This window comes from Pygocentrus nattereri, chromosome 16 (genome assembly GCF_015220715.1).
Source record: "Pygocentrus nattereri isolate fPygNat1 chromosome 16, fPygNat1.pri, whole genome shotgun sequence".
NCBI lineage: Eukaryota > Metazoa > Chordata > Actinopteri > Characiformes > Serrasalmidae > Pygocentrus > Pygocentrus nattereri.
Window position 1 is genome coordinate 17,571,807 of NC_051226.1, and position 25,900 is coordinate 17,597,706.

The following is a 25,900-nucleotide window of genomic DNA, read 5'->3' on the forward strand; positions in this document are numbered from 1 at the left end:
TTTAAACAAAATGTCATTAATGTGTGTCTTAGTTGTTGACACTTAGTGTGGCTTGTTGTATCTAACAGTGACAACTTCATTGTTGTTCCCTGATATATGTACACACCGTACAAAGCTGTCTCCTACTGTTTGGTAATCAATGATGTTGATTATGTGTAGAAACCCTCATAGATGTCAATGGGGTGTGGTGCATACTGCTTCTAAAAGGCACCCCCTCACTTGTTTTAACCGCAGACTCTAGTTTCACCCCTGGTTTTAGTCCTAAAATAACATATAGTTTTTCATCAAATATTAATCCTATACCAGGTCTCTTGTGTCTTATTTGGTCATAACCAAGAAGTACTGAATGTGGTGGTAGATGAAAATGTATCTCATCCATCAACATGGGTATGTTGTTATAATATCCAGTAGGTAGTGTTATTTGCGTTGTTTTTTTCTCATTTTTTATCATTTGCTGTAAATGTAGCATCAGCCTCATCAAACATTTTTCATGTTTGCAGGTACTGAAACTCTACCAATCCCACTTCCCAGTCACCTTTTAAATTGCCAGTTTTGCCAGTTTTGTTCTATAATTAGAAATTTGATTACCAGGGTATATGGACAGAGATGAATTACATGGCAACCTTATACAAAAACCGTTATCACCCATATTTGGTTGTTTGAGGTAATGAACACATTCACAAAGTGATACATGTTTTAAGGTTTTTGTATGTCCACTACATACAAATCTGGATGTTGAATCTGGATGGTCAATCCAACCATTTCACTAAAATCATTTTTTTTACCTTTTTTTTTTTTAATCTAAAATCTTTTCAACTTCGAACGTTTTATCTCCAGACACATTTTTTGCTGCTCTTGTTCATAAAAACAACCTTGTATAATATCAGCATCATAATCTTTCAATCTATAAACAGGTGGTTGTGGCACGATTGGCCCCTCCCAGTCCTGTCCATGTGTTAGTGTTTTGGTTTAGCCCATGTGCGTTTTTGTTTTAGTTTTTTTAGTCCGGCCCCCTCGTTTCAAGTCTCCGCCCATCATTGTTTTCACCTGTCCCTCGTTACCCTTTGTTATTTAAGCCCTGTGTTTGGCCTTAGTGTTTGCCGGCCTTTGTTTGAGTCTCTGTGTTGTTTGACGTGTTTCATTCTTGTTTAAGGCTCTGTTCCTTTTGTCATGTTTGTCCCCCAATCTCTACGTGTTTGCTATATGAACCTGGACTGTCTTGACTATGACCCTGGATTTGCCCTTAATAAATCTCGCTTATCTCAGCAAATGTGTCTGCCTCATCGCTCCTCGTTACAGGTTGTCAATGGACAGTCTGATATGGCGAGAAATTCATGAGTATAGTTCTTCTCATAACCCTTTGTAAATGGTCCTCTGACTTTAGAAATTCTCACAAGATCACCAATATAGTTAATATATAGTTAATACTTAAATATAGTTTCCTTGTCTAGTTTGTTTTTCACACCATACAATGTTTTAAACACAATAGATTCATTTTCTTTGGTCACATCAGCAGGCTTCATTTTTATACACCATATAACAGTTGTTGTACCCGCACGTTATGTCTTATAAAACATCGTTGTACCTTTTGGAATTTATAGCTGTTAGATATCTCCACAAATGACTTTTTAGCGTTCTGTTAATGTTCTATGATGTGAGCCTTTAGTTCACTACCTGTAGCAAAATGTTATTTAGTTTTTTGATACCAGGTTTTGAAAATGTTTGTTAAAAACTCGTTAGCCCTGTCAGCCTGCAACTTTTGAGTCACTCTACCTTCCACTAGTATGGATGCAAGCATGCTAGTGATTCCCAAACCCGACTTATTTTTTTAACAAATGGACCCAAGCATATTTGCTAAATATGTCAATACATGTCAACATATATTTATCACCATCGTTTTCTTTAGAATAGGCATTCATGTCAACAAGATCAGCTTGGAATTGTGAGTCAATACGGTATATTATAACTCTGTTTCTTTTGTAATTATGCCTAATGGGTTTGTGAAGCATGTATGCATGCCAGCTAACCAATCTGAAACCTGTTGATCAGACAGACACACTCCTGTATCCTCTGAAACATCCTGTTTCAAATTATTATCACCTAATGAGCCAAAATAAGAAGGTGTGTAATAAACTGATTTCATAAGATCTGACATGTTGATAGATGCCATTGAAAATAATGACACAATTTTTGTTTGATTTACTCTTTTATTCACAGCTCACAATGAATCAATGAAATCTAGAAATGTCATACACACATCTACATTTCTCTCAACCAAATATCCATCAAATGTTTCAATCACTTTACAAACATTAATTGGTTTCTTTGTTGAAAGTTTTACCACACAAACATCTAATATGTATGTACACAGGCAAAGCACATGATTCATTTTTAAAGTATTGTCATTCTTAGGCATAAGAGATAAAATCTTACTGATAGTCACATAGGTTGGTTTATTAGAATCAATACATATCTGCGTCAAGTGGCACCATTCATCTGATGCTGATTTGACAATATCCATTTGATTCTTAATATTTTGTAAATGTTTAGCATCAACATCATGCATGCTATTAAAGAGATTAAAATCATCCACACAATTGTCAATACATTTATACAACAAATGTCAATTCATGGTTCACAGGGTGTTTCAATAGACGGTCTGACAGACACTGGAGTCCACAAACATTCCCCATTTGTTTTAAACAGTACTGCAAGTCTTTGAACTTGTTTTCCAGGAGTCAACAGCGTTGGCAACAAACTGTTTCTAATGTTTGATCAACCAGGTTTTCTCTTGTTTTCTGCAGCTTCTCCACAATGTATGGCTCACACTGTAATTCACAGACAACTGTTTCAGCACATCCTTGAATTTTTAGAAGAGGCAGATGTTGACTGGAGTTGAAGTTGACTGGGGTGTTTCACTTCACAACCAAGACATGTTTTTTTTCAGTTTGTTGTTCATGATATGTTGTAGGATTACAACGACAGCAGACTTTATCAGTTTTAATGCTGTAGTGCATACTTGACCATCCACATCATTGGTTGAATCAAATATAGTTTTGCATTCAGGAGCTTTGACAAGTTTTACCATCTTCATTACCTGCAGGCAACATCTGATGTCTAGACACCAACCTTTCCAACAGTTCCAAAAGGTATGTCATCTTCATACGTCCAAGATCGTCACTGTATTGATCCAGTCAACTGTTGTCTGACACTGTGTTGGTCGTGGCCGATTCATCGTAGCGGTCAAGGGTGAAATGTGCAGTGTACTGACCATGCTGGTAGGTGATAAATAATTCTGAATGCTGCCCCCATTATCTGATCATTTGTTGCTTACATGAAATCTAGGTATTTTGTGTTAAATTTGTATATCTATAGGTTCTTACAGAATCACAAAATCTGGTTACTTATGTGAAAATGTGACATTTAATAACTTACATCTTTACATTATTGGTCCAGCCTCATCTGTTTAATTTAAAACGTAAATAAAACCAACACTTGCTGTATGTCATGGATTCTCCCCATGGTCCTCTGAGTGTCTGTTTCTTCCATTCTGTGGTAGCCATGTGCCTTTGTTTTCTAGTACCATGTGTTTTTGTTGCTGGTCTGTGTCTCCTCTCTGGTCCTGCCCCCTTGTTATCTGCTCCACCTGTCTGTGTTCCACCCCTCATTAGTCCAAGTTCTTATTTTTTCTCAGTGTATTTGTACCCCTGTGTTTGTTCAGTCTTTGTCTTGCGTTGTGGATGTTACCTTGTCTTGTGGTCTCTTGTATGTTATAGTTTGTTTTTGTCATGAACATGTCTTTTGTTCAAGCCTCTGTTACTTTGGACACTAAATTCAATATAAGCAACTCACATTTGCATCCCGCCTCCATGTCTCAACCATTACACTGTATGAATAGCCATTGGTTTGCCTTTAGGCTTATCCCTGCCACAGACAGAACACCTAATGAGGGTGAAACAACATTTTCTTGCATAACTGCAAAAATGTTTTAGATGCTCTGCCCTGACCCACTTCACAGACAGCCTTTACTACTTTTCAGTAATGCACAATAATTGCCCTCATATGCAAGCCTAATTGCCTGTGTTTGCTCAGGCATGTTTGAGCGCTGAATGTTTCTTAATTGCTCTTTTTATATATGATAATTATGCGCAATTGCTCAAGCGAAGGTGGTCTGATGGGGTTAAGAGGCTTTTTAAGAGGTGCCTAATGAAAGCAAATCCAGTCGTTTCAGGCACATGAGAAGCCGAGGCGCTAAAGATGCTGCAACAACTCCAACTTTCAGGATTGTTTAACAGCAACTAAAATTTCTCAAGTAAAGCATTTCATGATGTTGCAAAAGGTAATTTTCCAAGAGCTGTGTCAAACCCACATTAAGAAGGATCAACAGTGGTTGGGTTTCCACCAATTCAGTACCCAACAACACTGACAGCACCAACTGTCAAGTCTCAGTTGCTAGAACAGAAAGCACAGCGATCCATTAGCTTAATTTAGCCCTGTAACAGCTAATCTTAATGATAGAGAGCAGAGTGACCCTAACCTAGCAATACAACAACTGTAGGGTTTGGAAATGTGATGTCATAACGCAGTGGCTGTTCTGTTGCTTATGGTCTCACTAAATGCGTTTGTAGAGATAACTAGCATGTATATGTACATAACTACCTGATCACAGATCAGATCAAAATCAAGGAAAACAAATCAGAAAGGCAGCCTTAATCATTGATAACAGATAGGAAGGTTCAATCAAATTCATGTTTAATTTTTTGTAACAGATTTAATGGAATAAAACTTTAACCTTCTACTGCCCGCATTATGAGAGCAATTAAAAAATATTTGATTCACTTTTCTTGCAGGGTATCAGACTGATTAATAAGCTGAAAAATATTTTAAATAATTAACGTGTGCAGGGGTCCTTTTGGGGTATGTTGCCCTGAGGCAACATTATGTGACAACGGGAAGAAATTATATGAACCCATGTGTTCCCTGAAGTGGTAAGATTTGGCTTGTGACTGGCTAAATCCATTCCACTGCTCTACAATGTTGCTTTCAGGCAACAAACACACTTTTATTCCCTTTAATGACCTACTCAAACTCTTCCCTTTATTATTAACCCTGACATTGTCCTTAAATATGCATAATGTGAGTGTAAAGTGAGGAAAATGGTTTAGTTGCCAAGAGGCAATGGCATGCAATAGAGGATTAAGCATCATTTAGTGAACAGAAGCAAATCTCAGCATTGTGGAATGCAGTGATACTATCACTAGCGATTAACAAACCTAATGTTTTTAAATGTAGTGTTTTCCAGTTAAAACGTATGCGGTCCGAGTGGAAGTACGTTAAACTGTTACTGGGCCAGTGATGTTAGCTTGTTTGTTTCTCTTAATGATTTTTAGATTGGCTTTTTCAGTGCAAATGTAAGACTTGTGTGATCTAATATGGGTTTTGTGGGAATTCATATTTTACCATAAAGCAATAGTATCATTAGTTTGCAAGCTAGCCTTTTTATGCCAAAAATTTGTGAAATAGGTACGTAACTGAGTTAAATCAAAGACTGTATGAATCTTCCTTGGTTAAATATGTCAGGGTCAGAGTGAATAATGCAAAATCTGCCAATGAAAGACATCAGTAAGATCATTTTTGCTGGTGGCTAAAAGAAACAACCCTTTGTAAACTGCATATGGGCTTTGAGTTACTTTCTGTCTTACTTAAAGAAATAGACACTTAAGACTCACACCAACTAGGAAGAATCTGTGAATGAAAGAGGAAGTAATATTAATATCTCCAGATCATTATTACAGTCACTGTTTAGGACTCACACTTGTATGGATTGTATTGACTCATGCTGAAAATAAGGCTAATTGTATCATTATTTAGCTGTTTGACATCCCTCTGGAATTGATTAAGATATACTCTCATTTCCTTTGATTCTTTATGAAGCATGACAAGCCTGGAAAAAACAGTGAAACTGCAATTTTGCAGTATAAGTATTTGCAGTATGTAAACGAAGAAGGAACCCTGCCAATATGGCAGAATGATCCCATAATGTAGCAGGACATGACATTCATTCCAAAGTCCCATACCTAATGAGAGAGCACAGTGATCTTCATCAGCCAACTAAGCCTACAACAGCTTTCTTAACAGATCAGCTGGCTACAGTTAGCTAAGCTAGCTACTCAAAACAATCTAGCCTGTTCTATCAGAAACCTGACTGCTATGGTAAGATGCTTCAGCTATGTATGCAGTATCACTTTAGGGAAGGGATCAGCACAAGGTCCTCTCCATTTAGATGGACAGGCAGAGTAAGGGCGAGTGACACTCTGCAGTTTAATGCTGAGGAGAAAAAAGCCAGCTGTCTCTAGAGAGTGTGCATGTGAGGGCGTGCAGTCAAGGAGAGCAGTCGTCTTCATTATCCCCCAGTCCTGACCGCCTGCTAGTGACATGCAGCACGTCACTTTCCTACCATGGCCTGCTTCGTCTCCCATGATCCCCCCGCAGATCTGAACCACAGCTCCGAATATTAACGAGACTGTCTGATAGCTCCCTAAGGGCTGTGCCTGCTTGGGTAAGCGAGTTGCAAATATTACTCTGTCAGTCCTGCAAATGGAGCCGTTGAGGTCCTGGTTCACCCGCAGTTAAGCATCAAAGACGGGATTATGTGCCCTGAGTGCAGAGTCAGTCTGCGGCAGGAAATAGAATATGTGTTAGGGCTCTGATTAGGGCTAAAAATGTAATCATAAACCTGCCCACATGCATTACAGTTCCTGGAGGCTAGAACAATATCAAATAGCAAGTAAAAGGGAGAAACTGCTACATATTAGGGTAAAGTAGGCATGAAGCTGAGAGTTGAACTGGTCACTGAGCCTGAAGGACTAAACAAATCTCAAGCTCTATCCCATTTTTTAGTACTGCTTTTGGGAGAACTGTCAGTGACAGTTGGAATGTAAATGGGCAACCTCATAACGCTCAACATGGCTGCTTACAAAGAAAGTTTAGTCCTTTAAGAAAAAGAGCCAATCAGCTTGCTGGCTACAATGCGAGCAGGAATGCTCCTCCTGATTGTGGAGATGTGTGCAAACAGTCAGAAATAGTCAGAACAACCTGAAAAAACATAAAACAAATGCTACAAACTACTTATGAGGGTTTTTGTTAGATTTTATCAGTAATTTCATTTCTGAAAAAATTATTTGACCTTCGGTTTTGTGTATTTTAGGTCTCGCCCAAATTAAGGAGATAGGAGCCAGGGGCCATATTACAGAAACTTCTTAAGTCTGAAATCTTATCTGCTTAGCCACCACGACAACTTGGTTAGGTCAGAATTTAGAACAGAAGCTTTAAGCAACCCCGGAAGTGTCTTGAGTTCTGTTGCAACCATGTGTCTATCATTTTATGCATGGCAGCGCAGCATAGTCACAAGTAGCATAATGATGTCACATCTATCTACATTGAAAATGGTACTTTGACTTGAAGGTTTTTTTTCTAACAGCATTTTAAAAGCCCCAGACACTACAGACACAATCTCCACTGTCCCCTCTTTTTATCTGTGTCAATGTTCATGAAACTTCATCAGATAAAATATTATAGTGATGATGGTGAATATTGAGTTGAATGTGTTGCTGTGTGTTTGGAGGAATGTTGTTAGCGAGGTCAGCTAAGGCATTTGGGAAACTGAAACTGTAGAGTAGCAACGATCTGATAAACAGTATGAAGCGCCATCACAGAATTCATGATTAACAGTTCATGGCGCTTCAGTTTTGTTTGACCTTTTTTACACCAGTAACAGTAGCTGATGTTAAACTGTCTGGCTAACTTACTTGATTATATTGCATAATACACCTTGCTGTAGTTTGTGATTCACTGTCAAACGCCACAGTTTATATATTTTATATTTATATATAAAAAATGTTCCTTCTAGAACCTCTCCTCAAAAGGTTCTTTCTGAATTCTATACTAGATTCCCTACAAACCAAAACCATCTTCTGATTCTGGTTCCAAGCCAAACCAAGACCTACTGTATAGAGGAACCTTTATTTTAAAGAGTACTTTATAAAAGTACTTTAAGCATTTATATCAACATTAAAAATAAAGGTGGCAAATGTCTGTCCTGATCCAGTTTTACCTAAGGGGATTGCTTAGGACATTGAAGTGGGTGGGTGAGTACAACCCCAAATCCAATGAAGTTGGGACATTGTGTAAAACATAAATAAAAACAGAAATCAATGATTTGCAAATCCTTTTCAACCTATATTCAATTAAATACACTACAAAAACAAGATATTTAATGTTCAAATGCATAAACTTTATTGTTTTTTGCAAATATTCACTCATTTTGAATTTGATGCCTGCAACATATTCCAATGAAGTTGGGACACTAGCAACAAAAGACTGGAAAATTTGAGGAATGCACAAAAAAACACCTGTTTGGAACATTCCACAGGTGAACAGGTTAATTAGAAACAGGTGAGTGTCATGATTGGGTATAAAGGGAGCATCCCTGAAAGGCAGCATCCACTTTGTGAACAACTGCGTGAGCAATAGTCCAATAGTGCAATTGCAAGGAATTTAGGGATTTCATCATCTATAGTCCATAATATCATCAAAAGATTCAGAGAATCTGGAGAAATCTCTGCAAGTAAGCAGCAAGGCAGAAAACCAACATTGAATGCCCGTGGCCTTCGATCCCTCAGGCAGCACTGCATTAAAAACCAACATCATTCTGTAATGGATATTACCACATGGGCTCAGGAACACGTCAGAAAACCATTGTCAGTGAACACAGTTTGTCACTCCATCTAAAAGTGCAAGTTAAAACTCTGCCATGCAAAGCCATATATCAACAACACCCAGAAACGCCGCCGGCTTCTCTGGACCCGAGCTCATCTGAGATGGACTGACGCAAAGTGGAAAAGTGTCCTGTGGTCTGACGAGTCCACATTTCAAATTGTTTTTGGAAATCATGGACATCGTGTCCTCTGGGCCAAAGAGGAAAAGGACTGTCCGGATTGTTATCAGTGCTAAGTTCAAAAGCCAGCATGTCTGATGGTGTGGGGGTGTGTTAGTGCCCATGGCATGGGGAGCTTGCACATCTGTGAAGGCACCATTAATGCTGAAAGGTACATACAGTTTTTTGGAGCAACATATGCTGCCATCAAAGCAACGTCTTTTTCAGGGACGTCCTGCTTATTTCACAAAGACAATGCCAAGCCACATTCTGCACATGTTACAACAGCATGGCTTCATAGTAAAAGAGTACGGGTAATAGACTGGCCTGCCTGCAGTCCAGACCTGTCTCCCATTGAAAATGTGTGTCGCATTATGAAGCGCAAAATACAACAACGGAGACCCCGGACTGTTAAGCAACTGAAGTTGTACATCAAGCAAGAATGGAAAAGAATTCCACCTACAAAGCTTCAACAATTAGTGTCATCAGTTCCCAAACGCTTATTGCGTGTTGTTAAAAGGAAAGGTGATGTAACACAGTGGTGAACATGCCCCTGTCCCAACTTCTTTGGAATGTGTTGCAGGCATCAAATTCAAAATGAGTGAATATTTGCAAAAAAAAATAAAGTTTATCCATTTGAACATTAAATATCTTGTCTTTGTAGTGTATTCAATTGAATATATGTTGAAAAGGATTTGCAAATCATCGTATTCTGTTTTTATTTATGTTTTACACAACGTCCCAACTTCACTGGAATTGGGGTTGTATTATGTTTGAGTTTATGGGATGATCTGTACACTGCCACGGGGTCTTTATGACTCATTGTGTGACTGTATCAGTTATGTACACCCCCAGGTAAGACCCCCAGGGACTACCACAAGGGGAGCACACACCTACACTAACCCCTGCTGTGCAGGACCTGTCCAGTGCAGCTTAGATGAAATGCAGGTGAAACACAGCATCATGAAGAATTACATGATAAACTGTCTTGACTTTAAGTACAGAACTTTTATGGTTGTCAAATATGTAATACTATACAGCGACCTCCAATATTATTGGCACCCTTGGTCGTACCTTTACTGTACACTGAAAAGAGTACATTCAAATCCGTACACAAGTTCCCCATTAATACGACTATTATTATTAGGAATGGCATCAACACCACTATTGACAAAATAAACCGAAAGACAAAATTGTGTTTTAATAATTTTAGTTTTATTAAACATTTTTTTCATGTGGAAATTATGTTTTAAGAGAAGTCTCAATATGTCCTTTTGGAATCCTACCTTCATCATCTCTTCATCACTTCTTTAAAATGTAGATCTTTTTTGCTTATCTTTACCAAGAGTGCCAGTAAGTCTGAAGGTCACTGTATTTCATTGCTGCTTGCTTGTCCTTCAAATTGATAATGTTGAATAGAATTAATTTTTCAAAGGTTCACTGCGCAAAGGTCAGAGTAGCAGAAAGTAGCAGAAAACACATAGTACTGTGCAAAACATTAAGGCAGCTGAGAAAATTAAAATTTCCTACCAATTATGTCAATATGTTTTTTAAACCATTTCCAAACTTCTATTTGGTGCAGTCCAGTATTATTTGTACTTATCAATCAATGTCTGTTTCAGCTTATCCAGGGGTCGCATCCCAAATGTTAAGAAGAGCCATTTAATCCTAAAATCAAACCACCTTGACAGCCACAACAATTCATGTCCAGTTTACCATCCAGGCTGTAAATATGTCTCAGTGTGTGCTGATGTACTAGTGTAGGCTAAAAATACAATATAAATGAAAACGCAGACTTACTTTGTTCTGCTTTCAATTTTAGCTCAGCTATCTCTGCTTTTCTCACATCTCAGCCAGGAAACTTTTTCGCAACAGGAGAAAAGTTTATTGTAAAATGTCTCTCAACATTCGACTTTTTATGTGGTTGAAGTTGGCTCCTCATTCGCCAGCTTCTTGTTTGAATTTTCCCATTCCACCTTAAATGGTTCCTGTGGCCCCAGAACATAACTGCTGCACCATTTAAGGTGGAAAGGGAGAATTTGAATTTGACTTCAGCTTCGCAACTTTTTACTGTTTGACAGTTTCTCATTGCAGAATTAGTGTATCAGGAAAGCTGGAGTGCTTATAAATGCAAATAAGTCCATTCATCTCCAAATTATCGATGTTTGTCTTAAATCTTTATTTTTATCGTTTCAGTAGCTACTAGCCAGGCAAGATTGTTTTATGTTTGCCTAAAAATCGAATTCCACATGTGGCTCCGGTGCTGCCGACCCCTGGGCTAATCAACACTTGGATGCGCAGTACGGTCTAGAGGAAAATGCCTCAACAACTAAATATAATATGGGATATTTTTTCACACCCCAAAGTTCAGTCTTGGAAGTTGCAGTTTGTGCCTCTCACAATCCAGGTGCAAACACATTTAGTCATCTTAAGATCTGGACTCTCGCGTGGCCAGAAGCCTTTACCACATCTACAGAGGCTTCCTTGATTTCAAAGGAAACGTTGGCTAACTAAGTGTCTACAAACTGTTGGACACTTCAAGGCTTTTTGGAAAGATTTACAAATGATTAAAAGGTTTGAATTCAGTGAAGTGTTAATATATTAAGTTACTATTGTCAATGATGTGGCCTTCAAGCAGGGATGCAGTCCCTGAAGGAGAACTGGCTGAAATCATCTGTGACCTTTAAAGCCCCCCATTCCTGATAACATAAAGCAGAACACTTTGCTCATCCCAGCTGCCAGAACATGACAAGTTCCTGTCAGCAGACGCCCACCTGCCCGCCCACACCTGATCCACATGCTGGCTCTTCAGATGTCCCAGGCCTCCGTTTCATCAGCGTGTCAGCCAGTCAGCCTGCGCGTGAACGTGCGGCCCTGGAACAGTCCGTACTCGCACGCGCCGCGCGGAGTGTGTAGCTCTGTGTGCGTCACAGCCTGTCGCTGGAGCTCTTTTGTGTTTGTGGATGGTGTGAGATGGTGTAAAGGAGGCTTCACCTTTTCTTTCTGACCTCCTCTCAGCCCAGAGTGAGTCACCGCGAGCCCCTCCTTCTCCCACCGGAGCGCCGCGCGCGTGTGGAGACGAGGCGCTGAAACGAAGGGCTCGATGGACCTCCACATATGAATCAGCCTGAATCAGCCCGCCGACCTGTGGGCAGCTCCGCGCTGGTCAGTGCGCCCGTCATTCTGCGCGCGCAGCTAGGCCCGGCAGCCCGCGTGCTCCCCGCTGTTGCTATGGTTTCCGTCTCGTTCGTCAAAGCCACCGCGCGAGACTCCCAGCAAGCTTAAGCGCGAGAGAGGTGAATCACAACTCCACACACTTCGTCAAGGGTTCTTTATTAAAGGGACTGGCTCTGTTTAGCACCACGGGGTCTGTATAGAACCATCTCATGCTTAATCGGTTCTCTGCATAATGGCAAGGTTCTTCAGATTGATGGAGAGTGCGTTGTTCTGTGTCGAAGCGTTTTGAGAATAGGTCTATATAGCATTAAAAAGAGTTCTTCTGTTGTTATGATGTCAAGAGCCACTGCAGATGACACTAAAATGAACGACTTTCTTCTGAACCTTTCGAACCCTGTCATTGATACTGACACTGCTAGGCAACTAGACTCCCCACTCTCCCTTGAAGAAGTTTCAACAGCAATTAAAGCTATGCAATCTAACAAAGCCCCAGGCCCTGGTGGGTTTCCGATTGAATTTTTCAAAACATTTATTGGTAAATTGGCTCCACTACTTTTATCCGTATTCAATGAATCCTTAGAAAGTGGTTCACTGCCACCAACTCTGACACAAGCCACTATTGCTCTCCTTCTCAAGAGGGACAAAGATCCAACCTCCTGTGGGTCCTACAGACCATTATCTTTGCTCAATGCTGATGTAAAGGTGTTTAAATCCCGTTTAGAAAATGTGCTTCCTCATATTATATCCGAAGAGCAAAATGGGTTTATAAAGGGACGTCAACTGTTTTTTAACACCCGCACACTTTTTAATATAATTTACTCAAAAAATTCGGCTGAACTTGTAATTTCCTTAGATGTCCACACTAATGATGCTTATTCTGATTATTTTGCCCTTGGACGTGGAAGTCGCCAAGGTTGCCCTCTGTCACCTTTGCTTTTTGCTTCACTCCCCTCATCTTAAAGATTACTTCCGACATTCAAAGATGGGGTAATCTCCCCCTTTCATTAATTGGCAAGATCAGTGTTGTTAAAATGAATATTTTACCAAAATTTTTATTTCAGACAATACCTCTTTTCTGCCAAAACATTTTTTTGACTCACTGGATAAGATAATTAGTTCTTTTGTTTGGGGTGGGAAATCACCTAGGGTTCGTAAAAGTTTACTGCAGAGATGCAGACTTAGTGGAGGACTTGCATTACCTAACTTTCTAACTTACTATTGGTAAGTTAGTTACTATTTCACATCCATAAACTTTGTTACTGGTTAAAATCTCCTGGATCCTCTTGGTGTAAATTGGAGCTATCATGCTGTAAGGGATCTTCTATATCTGCTCTACTTTATTCCTCTTTACCTACGGTACCCTCTCTGTACACTGATAATCAAGTGGTTCTTAATACGCTCAAGATCGGGTATCAGTTTAGACGGCATTTTAAATTTGTAGCTGCTTCTTCCTTGTGTCCTTTACATAATAATCATTTATTTCCTCCATCACTTGTGGACACAACATTTTCAGTGTGGTATGACAAGGGAATTACACAATTAAAATATTTACATGTAGATGGTGTTTTTGATAGTTTTGCCAATTTGTCATCTCGATACGGCCTCCCTGTTACTCATTTGTTTCGCTATTTTCAAATTCGCAATTTTGTGGCTAAGTGTTTTCCTAATTTCCCCTCTTTACCTCTAGAACAGCAGTGGGAAACCATGCTTTCATTTGTTCCCCATCACAGAGGAATTATTTCGAAGCTGTATGACATTATCTTGGCCTTTAGTAGCCACTCAACTGGTAAATTTAAAGGCATATGGGAGAGTGAATTGGGAATACACATTCATGCAGAATCCTGGGAACAGGCCATAGAAAGGATTCAATCTACCACCTCTTGTGCCCATCTCGGACTTATTCAATTTAAGGTCTTATACAGGGTGCATTTCTCTAATGCTAGACTATCTGAACTGTATCCGGCAATCGAAGACAAATGTGATAAATGCCATGGCTCTCCTTGTCACCTTAGCCACATGTTTTTCCTTTGTCCTGATCTGAAAGGCTTCTGGGAGGGTTATTTTACAACTATGTCCACTGTTCTTGGGGTGAATCTCCAACCTTGCCCTCTGATCGCTATATTTGGGATTCCCGACCCCTCATTAGCACTTAACTCTACACAGAAGGATATTATAGCTTTCACATCCTTACTAGCAAGACGCACCTTATTGTTGCATTGGAAGTCTGTTAAACATCATTCTATCTCCTGTTGGCTTAAGAACGTAATTTTTTTTTAAAACTTGAGAAAATTAAATATACGTTGAGAGGATGTACGGTCAAATTTTTCCATAAATGGCAACCCTTTATTTCTTATTTCACTAATATGGAGACACTACCCGATTGAGTGTGTGCTTGTTTTTGTGTTGCCTTTTATATTGTTTAAAAAGCTAGCAATATGTGAGTTGGTCATGTTGAGCTGAGGTGGGGGCGCTGGGGGAGGGGTGCTTATTGTTTAATACACGGTATTTAGTAATTAGTTCAATTATTTTATCCTTCATTGTTATCAAGGTTTTTTTTTGGGGGGGGGTTGGGTTAGTTTTGTTGTTGTTGTTCTGTGTGTATGTGACCGTGTACATATACATTTGATTCAAAAGGCGAAAAATGGGAATTGGTGAATTGTATTTTGTGATTGATTTTTCCAATAAAAAAACAAAACAAAACAATAGAAGAGCCCTTTTTGGTACTGTAGAACCATTTTCAAAAAGGTTCTATAGACAACAATATAGAACACATTCTCCATCAATCTGAAGAACCTTTACTCCATATGTTCTTTAAAGACGTGGTTCCTCAAGGGTTCCTTGAACCCTTAAAGGGAATGGCTGTGTTCAGCACCATCAGTGGTTCTCTATAGAACCATTTCATGCTTAATTGGTTGTTTGCATGGTGAAAAGGTTCTTCAGATTGATGTCGTACAAACCGCACAACACAAAATAAAAAGCAAACATTAAAAAATAACATTAGATATACTCACATTGTAATGGAACATGTAGTTGACCAGCGTTCTTTAAGTACTAATAATAAGAATAAGAAGTCTCTTAACTGTGCTACTGAAATAACTGGGAAACAGGCTTCTGTGTGCAGTCTGTTTGATATCTTTAAAGAAATGGTCACTGAAAAATGAGATTTACACAATTTCCCCCTTAACCCAAGCATAGGTCATTGGCCAAAGCATGTTTGGTATCCAACGTTTGGTTCTGTAGCTTTGCACAGGAGCTATGAGGCTGACGTGGCTGAAAAGTAATGGAATGCTATGTAATCAAAAATCTTTTTGGGTGACATAAACTTCTAGTAGGCCTATATTTACCTTACAGTGCAAAACTAAAACCACTTCACACCAAACATGCCTTGGTCAGTTGACGATGTTTGAGGTAAGGAGAAAACTGAGTGAATTTGCTTTTACAGTGAATCATTACTCTAGGATGAATACATGAGCTTTGTAACCTCTAAACAAGGTAGTCTATGATTACTGTGCTCTACTTCAACATTAAGGCCTAGTTTTACTGCTAAGGCTATTGATACCTAATGTGGCAAAAGAAATCTAACAAGAGTGTATTCGAAGTAACCTTCCCATTGACTCACGTTTAGTTACAGTAAATAGTCAGACCTGGATTACATGAGCTTGAATGAAGTGACAGTTAAGCAAAAAATACATTTGAGCAACTTTCCCTCTTCCACAGATGTAGTAAATCAATTAAAATGAGTTTGAGCTCCGAAGTCTTCATTTTTAGTTTTGCATTGGTTTCGCTTCAGCTTTGCGAGGTACTGTGTGTCCACAGTAGTCATCGATTATTATGGGTCAATCTAAATACTTCAGTCTAATGATAGACTGATTTCATTTGGACCTAGATTTCCTGCAAAAAACATAAAGCTGCAGAACGCTCCATGTGAACAAATCTGAATTGAATAGAGCTTTAGTAGAGAACAATGTCATACAGGGCCAGATACCACGAATCAATTTAAGATTAAGTAACAGCTGTGATGACTTTGGCATGCAGTTTACAAGATGCTTGTCGGTGGGACATAAGTGTTCATTACGTGTTTACTACATTAGGCTTGTAGCACCAGCACGTAACTAAATAAACTAACTTCAGACACTGAACATGTCCTGATTGGTAGACTGCATTTGAGGTGATGGGAAAATTGGTTAAATTTGATATTTCTCCAGACGATGGCATTAAGATATGCCTGTCTCATGTCTAATGTGTTTCTTATACTGACAGAAAGTCTCTGTAAGATTAAAAAAGGGCATGGAGTCAAATGGCAGACAGGAAAATGCACATGATATGAGAGGATTAGACTGGATTAGGAGATTTGATTTAACAGTGCATAGGTGAAACGTGGAAATAGACTAAAAGATAAAACTTATAATTTTCTAGTTTTCCAGATGCATAAAGAGATGCATCCAAAAGTCCGAGACTGCTAGTGAAAATGTTTTTCATTACAAATTGACTGAGAAGTACAATCTTTGACATTTGAACATGAATTTCACAAGTTCTTACTATTTGCTATGTCCCTTTTTTGCTTGAATCACAGCATGCACTCAAGCTGGACTCCACATGTTTGTGCAAAAGCCTCTGATGAGTGGATCAAATCCATGTGAGAGTCATCTGAACACATGCTTTAGTGGAAGAGAAATGACTAACCCAACTTTGGTTAGTGTCACACATTTACATACATTTTAATAGTGACCTAGAATTAGCACACAATCCTGATTATTTTTTCCTGTTATTCCCAGGATTAAATGCGAAAAACACAGATTTCAATGTCCTGGCAGAGTTCTGGACCCCTTTGTATAGTCAAACGTTTGTAGCATTATAAAGATAACAAAGAATATACAGACAGTTATGAAAATACTGAAGATGACACAACAAATTCAACTTTGCATGGAAATTTTTATGATTTCAAAAGCGTTTAGTACAGACAGCTAGTGCAGTAATTCTAGACTAAAGCCAAACAGTGGAAATGATCTGAATTTTAGTGACCCATAGGCATCTTCTGACACCTGTTTTTATGATGTGTGATCGCAACATGTTATCAGCAGCATTTTCCTTCTACAGAATAACTTTCCTCACATGAAAATAAGCCAGTAAGCCATAAAGTGCTACTTGCATAAGATTCCTCAGTGCTTTGTCAATATTAGTGTGCCACTGTATCTGTGAATGGAGGTTAGCAGAACAGAATGTGTGTCACACTGAAGAACAAATCCCATGTGAAGCATATCATCATGTGAAAGAAAGAAAAAAACAATAGTAAAATGCCTGGGCACTCATTCTTAACCACTGAGCAGTAACCGTGGGTCTAATCCAGCTCATAACACATGCTGTTCCTTAGGGAAACCCCTCAGTGTTCATTCTCACAATAGCAACTCCGTATGGAGTGGATCACTTGGCAACATGTGTTAGTAATGGTAACTCTGAGTTATGGTGGTGTGGACCCTTCTGTGCTAATTTGTTGCTGGATCATTCAACATATGACCTTTAGTCATTCTGCTGAAGGATTTAAAAACCTGTGACCTTAGAGAAGTGAAGCTCATACGTTAAAAAAAACGTTTATAGGGATTATTTTGCATTATGAGTCAAATATTGTTTATTAAAAAAACCCATATTCTGCATGTTTCTCATTGCTCAACTGTCTTAGAGTTACAGGCGTCCTTTGTTACCGTGCCTTTAAGACTAATATATGTAAATGATCTCTGTTCTGATTGGCTGCTCTGCGTTGTGCCTCATTTTAAAAAGCAGTCTGGGATGAAACACTCCTTAGAACTTAAATGTAAAAGGGTGGAGCTAAACTTCTGTAAGCTAAGAAGACAGATATACAGTCGTATACACCCTTGGTCAAATAGTATTTCATTGATTTTTCTAAGTGAAAATGAGTAAACACATCTTCTACAGAGAAAGCACTTCTGCACATTTTAACCCATGATTACTGTGTATGTACAATTGACTTAATATGCTGAAGCATTAAGTTTTCCCTTCACTAAACTAAGGGGCCCTGATAAACAATGCCAACATTATGCCTCCTGCACCAAACTTCCCAGATGACACAGTGCAGTCAGGCAGGTAACATTTTCCTGGCAATCGTCAAACCCAGACTCATCCATCAGACTGACCGATAGAAAAGCATGATTTGTTACTCCACAGAATACATTTCCACAGCTCTAGAGTCCAGTGGCGGTGTGCTTTACACCAGTTCGTCTGACGGTTGGCATTGTGCTTGGTGCTGTAAGGTTTGCAAGCAGCTGTCATGGAACATATAGAGGGATATCAGGAACTGCCTTATTGTAATAGTGACATCTTTTTACAACTCCATGTTCAAAGTCAGTGAGCTCTTTGTAATGACCCATTCTTACACAAATGCTATATTTAAATTCACGGTAGAGGATGTGTTAAATAAAGACTTCAAATCAGGCTGTTTTTGCAGCTTAATGTCCATATATGGACAGAATGGGGTGAACAGTACATTTTGAAACTTGTAACAGTGTTTACATATTACATCAAATACTTTTTAAACAGATGTGCCCTTTTACTTTGTCTTTTATGAACTTTGGAGCATATGCAATTGATGCTGTCATATTTGAAAACAAAAGTCTGACTTTGAATGTAGATGAAGACTGAATAAAACCTTAATTGCATAATGCAAATGGATATAGAACTACATCTTCTGGCCAAAACCACAGCATCACTGTAAGAGTGAATGGTAGAGCTTGATGCAGGTGTTTTTTTTTGTTTTTTTTTTTTTAAGAGAAAGGTCTCATTTCATTTAAATATAACTTATTACACCTCTCGTAACACCAGAGTGAAATGTGATATACTGACGTCACAGCAATCTGTGTGCTGTTCTCACACATCAGACCTATTCTAGACAGACTCTTTGAAATTCAATGTGAGTTTGCACCAAATTCATTAGCACTGATTATTTTTACCTGCTTCTATAGACGCAGATGTTTGTGATGCAGTTTCATTTACAGATTGAATGCTGCCTCATCGCAAAGTTGAAGACTTCTGATACTTTTGCTTTGTAGCCTTCACACCCTTTTATCACAGTTCAGTCCTCTAGAGTCTAAAAAGCAATGCTGCTTTTCATCACTGTCTCAATCATGACTGGATTTTTGACCCTGAACTAAAAGGCATTAAATGCAGCCCTTGAAATGGGCCTCGGGTTCTGCTAATGATTTTGAATATGACTTAGTTGAATAGTTCTGTTCACCCTGGGCCAGATCCTTTGAAGACCAATGCCTCCATTGAAGCCACTTACTATTGATGCTTTGCTTGCAATGGCCTGCAAGATCTCATTCTGATGTAGTGATGGTGATGAAATAGCATGAGATACAGGTCAGAAAACATTCTGAGTTTCTGTTTCTAATGCAACTGATAAAACAGCACCACATGGAGTATTCCAGCTGCAATTGCACCCTTCATTGAATTAGCCCTTCTTTATTCTCTTCCCTGTAGACTCGCATATGTCACCCCATTAGAGCTACATTAGACATGAGGGATAGTTTTGCAAAACACTAATGGCAGCTGACACATTGTATACTGAACTGAAAACATTTGTCATGTTTCATGCATCTTTGATCATTGCCTCTGTGGATTACTCACTGAGAATTATCACTGCGCATTGTGCCTTACTGCACACCAGATAAGTAGCTATGAATTTCAGCAACTTTCTGTTAAACCCCACTGACAGAAGAATTGCTCAGCCAGTTTGCATTGAAGTCTTTACTGATTCTGAATAGTGAGCCTAAGTATGTATTAAGCCTTGGATCTTAAAAGATTAACAACTGAGTTTTTCCATCTGCTTTTTCGATCACATTTGGGTTCTTTTTTTCCGAGTCACAACTTATTAAACTGTACTAAACTTGTATTAACTCTTTATCATTGCCTCTTGCAGGCACATTAACTCTCTATCCTGACATCTACATCATCATATCAGCCTTAACTGTCTGAAAAATGAACTTATCATTAAACCACATATTAAGGCCAATTTCTGCAATCTGCAATACCTCTTCAGAGAAACATGAGCATCATATCTACCACTAGATGGCAGTGATTAACCAGGGTTGAGTGGTCAGGACCATGGAGTGGTATCTCAGTCACGAACCTAAACTCCTTTTCGACTTTCATTTCTCCATTATGTTGAACACACTTCACTCATTAAATGTGAAACCCATCATAAAGGTCTTCATGGCCTACAACCCTTACTATACAATGCTGCACATCAGTAGTCAACCCTGCTCCTGGAGCCCTACCTCCCTACAGAGTCTGATTATTAACTTTTCCAGACATCCTTGATTGGCTGGATTAAATGTATTAGTGTTGACTAAGCATATTACTAAACTAAACTCCACAGGAAAGTAGATTTCAAGTAGGGTGATTGATGACTACTGCTATACACTATACAACAGCGAAAACTATGCATAGGGAAGACTGGGGAGGGTTGTAATACTTTTGTTTCAGCCTCTGTAACTCGGTGGCTATAACTTTTATATGAAATACCTACATTTGTCTGTTCCAATTAGCAATAGTGTTGTAATCTACTGTTCAGTCAATAAACCACACTCACTGTTACAACCTGGCCCAATACAGGGCTAGGTTCTAACAGTAGGTGGAGTATAAAATAACTTAGGCACACTTGCACAGGACATTTAAAAAAATTTCCCTTTATTTGTCTTAAATTCAGAACAGGAGACAAAAAATGAAAAACATTGATATTGAAAAATATCATGATACCAAAACACTTTAAACATGCAACACTGTGTTGCTGTAAGAGGGAAGGAAGCTGTAGATAATGTAGAACAAAGTCTATTTTTCATTGACAGTTGAAACAGTTGAAGTTTACCTTACTGCTGGAGTGGGTTGATGTAGGAAATGTAAATGGGCTTGTTTGGTCAGTCTCCTTACATTACATTGTGTGTCCCAATCCACCTGGTCCTGGACAAACTAGCGTACACATTGAATTGAACTAGAGAAACTGATTATTTAGACCAGTTAGAACAGTTAATCTCCTTTAACATGAGATTAAGCTAATCATAACCATAATCATAATGTAGCATATTTCTAATTAGTGAAGCTGGTGGGGTCTTACCAGTTTCTCCATCTGCCCATTTCAGTACCAGTTTTAACATGCCCTCATCTGCTTCTCCTCACCATTTCCTCTCGAGGGAATCCCCGACACCATTATAAGAGTTGTTCCATTATTGCATTAGCTCAACTGAAGTTTGTCACCCTCTGGGAGAGTGAAGGAGCAAATGAACACAAATGTCAACTTTTGCAGCAGAACTTGCCCCGAAATCATTGTGATCTGATGCAGCTCCCTTTTCAGTCCCACCAGAAAACAGCCAAAGCTAATTATATGCAAATTAGCATTGAAATACTTTAAAATACTGAATATTTCCAAACCGTTTGATTTGTGGTGTTTGGAACTGGTTTTAAATTGTAAACTGTTTCACATGTTACACAAGCTAAAGGCTACACAGCACAAAGAAAAGCAATATATCATGGTTTCAAACCAAAGCATACAGACAGTAAAAGCAGATACTCATGAAATGTTTGTACTTTATATTCAAACTTCTCAAAAGCTGTCTGCATTCTGAAGTTTGCATATTTAGCTATGTAGCTCTCTGAGGTTAACCTGGCCAAGGACAGATACATTCTGTTTTAATTATTTGTTGTTTGCTTTCCTCTCCTCTTCTTGTTCTCCTAACATTGTACTATATAATAATAATAATAATAATAATAATAATAATAAAGATATGCTACACTGAAAAACTTAAAACATTGAATGTATTTCATTTCAGTGTAATTTCCATTTGAATATGTTATATTACATCAATGGTACACTTCCAGTCAGGCAAATTCAGTGCTTTGCCTTGTCAGTGTATTCATGTAAGTGGTGGAGAAAGTCGTATCACAATTTCTGACATTACAAGGATTTTTAAAGCACACAGCCCTGCAAAGAAAACTATACAAATACCCACATGAGTGCCAAAGGCTGTTAGCTGATAGAAAGTGCAATTCACTGTTTTCCCCATATTCCACTGCTGTCAGAGCAATTTGTTCTGAGCGCGCCTGTCGGCAGGATTGAAGCAGCGCTGTGGTTGAGGAGTGACTTTAAGTGACTTTGCTCTGGGCAGGTGTTCCTGCTAACAGGTAGGCCATGAGTTTCCCCAGACCTGACAGGGCGTTTAAAGCTGCTCGTGGTGCTTCAATGCCCCAGGCGTTCCTGCCGCTTGAGCGTTTAGTGTGGAAATGGGCTGGCCTGTCAGCGAGCTGGCCTGCTTCAGTATGTAGAATGTAACATTCCAAATGGCTTGCCTCAAAAACACACTGGCCAGAAGTTGTGTATGTATGTGTATGACTGTATGAGTGTGTGTAAATATTCTATATGTATATATTATATATACATATATATATTATATGTATATATATATATATATATATATATATATGTGTGTATGTATGTAAATTTGTATGTATAACACACACACACACACACACACATATATATATATACATATATGCTGAAATCCTCACATGGAACAATACTTGCATAATATTGTAACAAAATAATAATATATAATATAAATTATATATTACTATATAATAAAATAAGTTATTTCTAAAATAAATGCTCTATTAAATAAACCTAAACCTACCACTAACTTTAACTGTAGCAACAAAAAAGAAATATTTTACAATTATTATATAATACAAAATAAAATCGTACTACTACTAATAATAATAATTCTTTCTTTTGGTAGAGCACTATACATACTATTCATTTAAAAACAAATTTAAAAAGCAAAAACACAAAAGATACAAATAGCATTGAAATAGAATAAAATTAAGTAAAAAAAATAGAAGCTTAACTTCACTAAAAAGGGTGTGTGTTTTGATTTCAAATAAAAAATAACTTAAAGACATTTTGAAATGATGTAACGAGGAACGTTGTTGAGGAGTCGGAAGCATGTGCAGAGAAAAGCAAGATTTATTATGGGCAAATCCAAAATCAGTGTCTAGACGGTCCATGGTCAGAGAGCCAACACGAAAATAAGGTGGGACGGACATAATGAAAATAAACAGGTTAAACAAACAACAGGGCCGGAAGATCAAACAACACACAACACATCAAACATCAATCCTCAAACATATCAAACAACATCCCAAACAACAAAGACCAGCAACAACACAGGGATAAATACAAGAAGGCTAACAAGGGATAAAAGGACTCAGGTGAAAACACAGGTGGGAGTAATCAGGGGCGGAGTCACAAAACAAGGGGCAGGACAGGGGATCAAAACAAAACACATGGACTAGACCAAAACACAACATGAACACATGGACAGGACAGGGAAGGGCCAATCGTGACAAATGGTTTTTTTAAGTGTCCACTAAACTTGAGAAAGTGTAAAAGATGATGAGTTCCTCAGTTTTGAGAAGCGTAATAAGGCCTTTTTCACTTTTTCTGTATCTCATGGAGGGTATTTGCAGAAGGTCAGAACCTGCAGATCTTAGATCATGTGTTGGAACATAAACAGGTATTTACTAAAATACTACTACTTAGAGCTTTAAAAACAAGAAAAAAGACATCAAACCCTAAATCTATCCTAAAATATATAACTGACCAGTGCAGCTCTTTCACAATGGGCTGATGCCCTCTTTGTTTTACTGTCATTAGGATCCATGCTGCTGCATTGCGTACAAGGGGGTGTACTGTGTTTTTGGGCAGCCCATAAGAAAGAGCATTAGTCAATTCTACATGTAAAAAGTGCACAAACAAGTTTTCCTATATTGCTTTGAGATAGGAAAGGGCCAAATTGAACAATATTTTAATTATAGAATTTAACACAATTTAATGAGAGATCACTCTAACATTGCACCCAGGTTTTTTGACATGGACCTAATTTCTCACAAAATCTTTTTGCTGTGGTTTAGTGGGAAGTATCAGTATCTCGATTTTATCCTGATTAGGCTGCAAACACTTTTGTGATGTCCACTGCCTTGATGATTTGTATCACCAACAATGTGTCCGACATTCAAAACCAGAAGCAAACTGGATTTTTGTCTTTGTAGGTGAGCAAGGAAGTCAGCATTTATGAAAGTGTTTTGAGTTTAGGTTTTCTAATGTCAGCACTGCACAGTTTATGATATGAAGAAAGCTGTCCATTTCATCTCAGCATGGCTGTTTTTGTTTTTGCGAGTTGTTTTCACAGCAGGGGGTTCTTCCCTTTTCACCCCTCATTGCTCACTAGCCTATCGACACAGTCACACAAAGACAATCAACAGTGTCCCGGTTTGCCCGATAAGAGAATTACGGGAGAAAATCTTTCATTTGATTCTATTATATAAAAAGATCAAAAGTCAAAACATACATTACATTAATATATTACACTAATACATTGATATAATGAGTATGGTTTCCTTCTCATATTCTACTTCATCCTTAATGTTTTCTAAGCCAAGGGCTTTTTCAGTCCTGCCAGAGGAGTCTAGCAGACAGGCCCACTTCATCTGTCACTGCAGCTCCCCCAGACACTCACTGATGCTAACACTCACTGATGTCAACAGCTCACACTCATGGCATTCCTTCTCCATTTTAAACATTAAAAAACATTTGGCACATCATGAAACAGCAACAACTGACGGTCTGGTGCCTTTAAGTTTCAAGGCGTTTCACAGGTTGAAGGTTTGCCGTGCGTCACAAGTTAAACTGCATGTGTAAAGGAATTCTTACTTGTCAGTTTGTTCATGCATGTTTAGCCCACTGACAGTGTGCTAGATGCTTTTCAGTTTGCTGATCTCTTCATCGTGCTACATGCATTATCATGTTGTGAAATGGAGCCACAAACTGAGCTGAAATTTTAAGCATGTCGTCCATGTTGGCTCAACAGTGGGAGTTCAGTTGTCTAGTACAGTTCTGTCTAACGCACAGCTCTGACTGTTTAAACACCCACATTCACTGTTATCCCAACTTAAGCTTTCAAAAGAATAGAAGCAAGAAAGAAAGTGTTAAAAGAGTGTGTCAAAATGTGATATCATTCCAATTTATTCTAAGGAGTAGTTTAGAAAATGGTCATATAAAAAAGAATTATGGTTTTTGGTACATAAACACACACAAACATCATATCTGATCCTCACGCAGGCCAAGAAATACAAATATAGAATATAGGCCTTTTAATAGACAGAGGTCTTAGTTCTGGCTAAAGGAAATTGAGAATGCTTTTGTAATTTATCAATAAATAGTTAAACATTTTTGTTTGTGTAATATATCTAAAATGGTAACTTTACAGGAGAAGGAAAACACACTTTGCTTTTAATGTAAGTCAATGGAACCAGACTTTTTTCCAAATCATTTTAGGTCATTTCTTTTAGTCCATTCATCATAAAATTTACATACAATTTAAACAAAAATTTAGGCAACAGCCCTTTTCAAATTATGTTAAAAACTGAAAAACATAAAATATACGCACAGGTTTTGGGTTTTGCATCATAGATATAGCATTTGTAAAGAACCACTTCTCAAAATATTTTTTTACTCAGCACAGGTGGCTTTTTTCTGAGCTGAGCTGAGCTGAGAGAGAGAGAGAGAGAGAGAGATGGATACTGAGCACCCTTCGGGAGTCAAAGTGCAATGTTTATGTTGAGCCAAGGGCTAAAACAAGAAAACAATATACAAATAACAAATGTAAGTAGGTTTCAAATCAGGTTTCTGTGTATTTTACATTATATTTTGTTACTAAATACTTAAAA